Here is a 6,777-nt window from a genome sequence, read left to right on the forward strand (position 1 = left end):
AAATATTTATAATTCTGATAAATTATGTATAAATAAATAAAATCAACATTAGCACTTTCGGGTTTTCACGTGAGGAGTACATACTCCTTTATCTTGTTCCGCTAGGATTTTTTTCAAAACAAAATTTTTGTGTCGTCTAAGTTAATGTTTGATTTTTATCAATTCCTTTCTTTAGTTTTTTCTTTATTCCCTTTTTTGTTCCTTTCCTTTAATTCGCCATGAGAGTTCTTTTATGGAATTGTTGTGGTTTGGAAAGATCCCTGACAGTTCATAACCTTAAAGGGATGTGCCAATCCCACTCGTCCAAGATTGTGTTTCTATGTGAAATAAAAAACCAATCTCGCCTGGTGGAAAGAAAATTGAGATCTTGTCATTTTACGGATTGGAGGATTGTTAGTCCAACAGGTATAGCTGGTGGATTGACTTTAGCAGGGAAGGAGGGCATAACGGTTAAGATTCTTACTGAAAAAGAGTTTTTCATAGCTGCCAAGGTAACTGATCATGCTTTGAACTGTTCTTGGGGGCTGATTGGGGTACATTTAAATAGCTTGGATAGAATTTGGTCTACCCAATACACAGAACTTTCTTCTTTTGTACAACGTTTATTTGGAAAAGTTGTAATTATGGGTGATTTTAATGCTATAGTGAGCCTCGATGAGAAGGAAGGAGGGAGGGAGTTAAAATCAGCTTCATCTATTTCTGAATTTGTGAATTTTATTGACGGTAATAGATTGAAGGGCTTGGGTATGTGATGCCAGGGCATCTTAGCTAGTTTCACAAGCTATTTTTAGTTTGTTTTAGGATAGTTTATGCATTTCTTAGGCAATAAGTAAGTATTTGGATGAGAATTTCATGCATACCTTGATTCAACTAAACATGGTTATTTATGTGCTTTTTCATAGGATTTATGCTATATTTACTAGCTTGTTATGAATGATGCAAATTCTTCTGAATTATAGCAAACTTTGATGCAAGTGTTTGGTTGATGATAGGAGGAAAGGAAGCTAAGAAAGGGAAAGCAAACAAGCAACAAAAAGGCCATGGAAGGAAGCAAAGGGAAGCAACATTTGAGCCAAAGTTAGAGCTCCAACGTTGCCTCAAACGTTATACTCAAGAGGTGCATAGTTGGAGCCAAAGTTAAAGCTTCAACTATGCCTCAAACATTGGCAAACAAAAGTGCATAGTTGGAGACAAAGTTGGACTCCAACTATGCCTCAAACTATAAGCAAGAAAGCAACGTTTGAGCCCAAAGTTGGACCTCAAACGCTACCTCAAATGTTGCCCAAGAAAAGTGCATAGTTGGAGCTAAAGTTGGACTCCAACTATGGGTCCAACGTTGAGGTAGAGAAGTACCAACGTTGGAGAGAACGTTGGTGGTCCAACGTTACATTGAACGTGCTCGACAAATTTCAAGTTTTTGGAGATTGGGAAAATGTGTAACGACGTGTACGTGTAGATGAGCAAACGTTGAACTCCAACGCAAGGTCCAACGTTGAGTCAAACGCTGGGTTAAACTTCAGGGCCAACGTCCCAGCCTTGTTTGGCAAAGTTTGACCCAATGTTTGAGCACAAACGTTGAACTCCAACGTCAATCCAACTCCAATACAAAAAGGCACCCATGCAGAGTATGAACGTTAACCTTCAAACAACCTCATCAACGTCACAAAAGGCCACTCCCAACTTGCTTCAACAGAGGCCAAAGGGCCCAGTCCAAGTACTTGATCCAATTGAAAATGAGAAGAAGAGTAGAAGAGTGTTGAAGATTGAAAGGGAGCTCTCGGGAGGCCCTGAGGGGGGCTCTGTGAGTTCAGAACTCTGAATTGTCCTGCACTTTTCTTTTAGTTTCTTTTGTACTTTTTTTTTATTTTTCTCTGCACTTTTCTTTATTTTTTATTTGTATTGAGCTATGAACAACTAAACCCCTCTTCATTGGGTTAGGGAGCTCTGTTGTAATTCAATGGATCAATAATAGTTTTCAGTCTTCTTCTTCTTTCTTTTCTCTTGATTTTGCTAGAAAGCTTTCGATCTTCATCCAATTGGGTAGTTGTCTTGGAAAATAAGCTATTCATAATTGGATCTCCTCTGAACCTTGGAAGAGGAATGAGGAGATCATGCTAGAAATGCTTTCTCATGTTAGACTGGATTGAGGTTTGGATGGATATTATGACATATAATCCTACCGACACTTTGATTTGGAAATACATATGGTATAATCAGTGATCATACTTCATCTCTTCCCATGAGTAATTAAATCAAGGAATTGGGCAATTGTTCAAGCTTAGAGAAATTGGGTTGCCAAGGAATTGGAATCCAATCACTTAATATTGCCAAGGAGATCAATGATTGCATTGATTGAGGAAGAGATGAAAATGAATTTGATCCGGAGAATTATAACATCTCCTGACCCCAATGAGATTTCCCACTTCTGATCTATCCATTCTCTTTAATTCTGCTGTTTACTTTGATGCTCAATCACCCCACTCCCTTTTAATTTCTGCAATTTAAGTTTCTGCTCTTTACTTTTTGCAATTTAATTTCTATTCATTTACATTTCTGCTCTTTAAATTTTTCGCCAATTTACATTCTGCAATCCCAATTTCAATCTGATTCAGTTCAACTAGAACAATTCTCCAATTAACATTGATCAACCAACCAATCCCTGTGGGATTCGACCTCACTCTATAGTGAGTTTTTACTTGACGATAATCCGGTGCACTTGCCGGTGGAAATTTGTTGAGAGACAAGTTTTTGTGGACATCAGTATGATTGGGAGAAGGTTCACCTGGACTAATAGGCAACGAGGGCAGGACCAGATCAGGGAACGGCTTGACTGTGCACTTGCAAACGGTGAGCAGATGGATTGTTTTCCATCAGCCTCGCTGTCCCGGCTTGCAGAAAACGCTTCAGATCATGTGCCTATCTTCCTTGACACAAATCCGGTCATAGAAAAATCTAATCGGAGGTTTAAGTTTCAAGAAAGATAGTGTGGTTTAGAAGAAATTTGGATAATTATCACTGAAGCTTGGAAAAAATGGGTGGATGGCTTAGCAATGTTTGTTTTGGCTCAAAAATTAAAGTATTGTACGCACCGTATTGTTCAATAGCAGCAACAAAACAAATCTAATTCGAGGAAGGACATTGGTGAACTCACATCACAGCATGAAATTCTCAGAAAGGAGGGTTTTACAGGGGGAGAACAGGTTGAAGCCTTGAAAAACAAACTTGAGGATGCTTAAATTAGGGAGAAAAGCAATTAGAGGGAGAAATCTCGTGTAAAGTGGCAAAAAGAAGGGGACAGAAATACAAGTTTCTATCACCAATCATTCCAATCCAGAATCCGGAGAAATAAAATTTTGAAACTGGAAAAGAATGATGGTACGTATGCTACCACCCGTGAGAAAATTGCACAAGTAGCTGAAACATCTTCAAGGATATCTTCACACCGATTAACCAAGCTAATCCGGCACATGCATTCGAAGATTTTGAAACCAAAGTTTCAGCAACCATGAACAGAAAATTAACTAGACCAGTCAGTTTTGATGAGGTAAAGCGTGCGGTCTTTAGTGTTCACCCCAGAGCGCACCTGGTGATGATGGATTTACAGCTAAATTCTTTCCATTCTACTGGAGTTTAGTAGGGGATGATGTTTTTAAGGCTGTCCGCAGTTTCTTTGTCAGTGGTAGACTAATAAAGAGCTTCAACCATACACAAATCTATCTCATTCCTAAGATTCCTGATGCAAAGGATATGACACAGGTTAGACCTATTATCCTTTCCTCAGTTGTGTATAAGATTATTTCTAAAGTACTAGTCCATCGGCTACAAAAAATTATGACTTCGCTGATCAGCCTTAATCAAAGTGCCTTTATTAAAGGTAGATTGATTTCAGACAATGTCCTAGTCGTTCATGAATGTATGCACTATCTAAAGACAAAGAAGAGGGGCCTATCAAGTGAAATGGCAGTTAAATTGGATATGAGCAAATCCTATGATCGTGTTGAGTGGCATTTTCATTGGTACATTTTGGAGAAGCTGGGATTTGAATCTAGGTGGATTGGTTGGATACAGGAGGTGGTGACTACAGTTTCTTACTCTGTCGTTGTTGAAGGTCAACCTTTTGGTTTTTTAAAATCAAATAGAGGTATCCGTCAAGGAGACCCTCTATCTCCCTACCTTTTTCTTTTCTGTGCAGAAGGATTATCCTTTTTGCTAAACAAGGCAGAGCAAAACGGTCTCATTGAAGGTATTCAGATCAACCAAAGATGTCTTACTGTTAATCATTTATTGTTTGCAGATGACTCAATCCTTTTTTGCAAAGTGTCAGAAAATAATTGTAAAAATATTCTCAATCTTCTTCAGTGATACGAGGGGTTTAGTAGCCAAAAAGTTAATTTGCATAATCAACTCTATTCTTTAGTAATAATACTCCTCCCGCTACTCAATTACTATTGGCTCAGAAATTGAAAATTGTCCATATTGGTGCATAGGATAAATATTTGGGTCTTCCATCTACAGTCTAAAAATAAAAAAAAATAGCCACCTTCGGAGAAATCAAGGATAAGGTGAGGAAGCGAGTTCAAGAATGGAAAAGAAAACTTCTCTCCTCTGTAGGCAGGCATGTTCTAATCAAAGCTATTGGGGAGGCTATCCCAATTTATTCATTATCATTTTCTCATCTTCCTGACACTTTAATTAGGGAGATTCACAACATAACCTCCCAATTTTTGTGGGGTCAAAAAGGTACAGAGCGAAAAATGGCATGGGTTAGTTGGGATACTATAACAAGACCGAAACTGGAAGGTGGACTAGGTTTTAAGGATCTAGGGGCTCAGAATTTGGCACTATTAGCAACACAATGTTAGAAAGTTGCCTCTCAGCCACAATCACTACTATCTAGACTCCTCAAAGGTAAATATTTTCAATACAGTTCTATAATGAATGCAGAGATCGGAACAGTACCTTCGTGGGGGTGGCGTAGCATATTGGAAGGGCGTAAGGTTATTGAAAAGGGGCTGGTTTGGCGAGTTGGTGATGGGTCCAGTATCTGAATCTTCAGCGATCCTTGGCTTGCTCCTCCACATCCTTATGTTATTTCTTCATCTGAAACTTCCAATCTACAAAATCAACCACTATTGATAGTCAAAGATTTAATACTTCTTAATGGCCAATGGAATCAAACTCTAATTAGAAGTATTTTTTCTAAGGTCACTAATTAGCGGGTGCTAGCAACAACAATTGGGGGTGGAGAAGATAAAATTTATTGGGCCTTTAATAAAAGTGGTTTGTATAAAGTGAGAACTGGGTACTGTGTGACTTATGGTTTCTCGCATCCTCCCATTGAATTTTGCGCAGAGATGATGCGATAACGAAATTTGTGGCGAGAACTGTGGAAACTGAAAATCCCAGCGAAGATTAAGATTTTTCTCTGGAGGGGCTTCCATGAAAAGCTTCAAGTGCTGCAAAAGCTTCATCATCGCATCCCATCGATTCAACCTACCTGCCGAAGATGCCTACAATTTCCAGAAACAATCAATCATTGCATCTTCCATTGTATAAAATCAAAGGAAATTTGGTCAAAAATGGGCTTACCAGCTACTAGAAGGGACACTGAAGACTCTAATTTCTATGTTGAGTGGAACTTGAGAATGGGAGTCTTGCGTACCCAACCCAATAGCTCTTCTCAAAGAATGATAATGGTGATTTTGAGCTGGTCCTTATGGAAGGTTAGGAACAGGTTCATCTTTGATAATGTATCAACTAGTGAGGAAGAGATAATGGCGTCGACTTTGAAGCTGCAGAAAGAGCTTCAACAAATTCCCACTTCCTAATTGATGAGCACTTTACCTTTTATTTCTCTTATTAGATTATTATATGATGTTACTTCTATAGTAGAGCGATGAAAGTCTCCCATTTTTTTTATTTGTTCCATATATGGACACTTATATGTTTCTTTCATTTTATAAATGAAATTGTCTGACTTTGGAAAAAAAATAAAATCAACATCATACTCAAAGATAATTTGTGTAATAAAACTACATTAATATTAATTTTTATGTAGCTAGACTTATTAGGATTTTGAATTTGTATAAATATTAATTTATCTATTTTTTACAAATATAAAACTAATTTCATTTATTTTTAGATAAATTAATCAATAAAAGTTAAATAAATAGAATTGACACTATTTTTATTTCATTTAATGATTTTAAAATATATACAAGCTAATTAAGACATTTTTTATACTTAAACCTCTTTTGTTTCAGTTTTCTATATTTTATGTGAGGTTTCAACCGTAAATGTAATCAATTCTCCTACTGATCATTTTATACAAAATGCAGATAAAATCAATTTTTTTTTTTTCTTTTTATTTTCTAATTTTGAATATAAATTTTAAATTTTTTCTTCAATTGATAATATTAAATATGATATTTTATTGAACATTCGTTAACTGGAATAAAAAAATTATATACTAAAAATCATATTTGATAACACTAAGTGACTAACCAAAAAAAAAAAAATTCATTTTTCTTAATTTCGTTCTACTTATTTTCTCTCTATCCAAAAGGTGTGAAAAAGGGTGGGAGGGGGGTGTTCTTCACGCTCTTGAGAACGCTTGTACATGACGATTCTAGCTAGCTGTTTGTTTGAAATGCGTGCCAAAACGAAAGAGAATGTATTGTTACAAAAAGATTAAGGATTTCCATGTAGATCAATGGATATGCTTTCATTTTCATATATATTTTCTATATTAAATAGATATAAATTGAGTAATATTTT

The sequence above is a fragment of the Arachis ipaensis genome, chromosome B02 (assembly GCF_000816755.2).
Source record: "Arachis ipaensis cultivar K30076 chromosome B02, Araip1.1, whole genome shotgun sequence".
Taxonomy (NCBI): domain Eukaryota; kingdom Viridiplantae; phylum Streptophyta; class Magnoliopsida; order Fabales; family Fabaceae; genus Arachis; species Arachis ipaensis.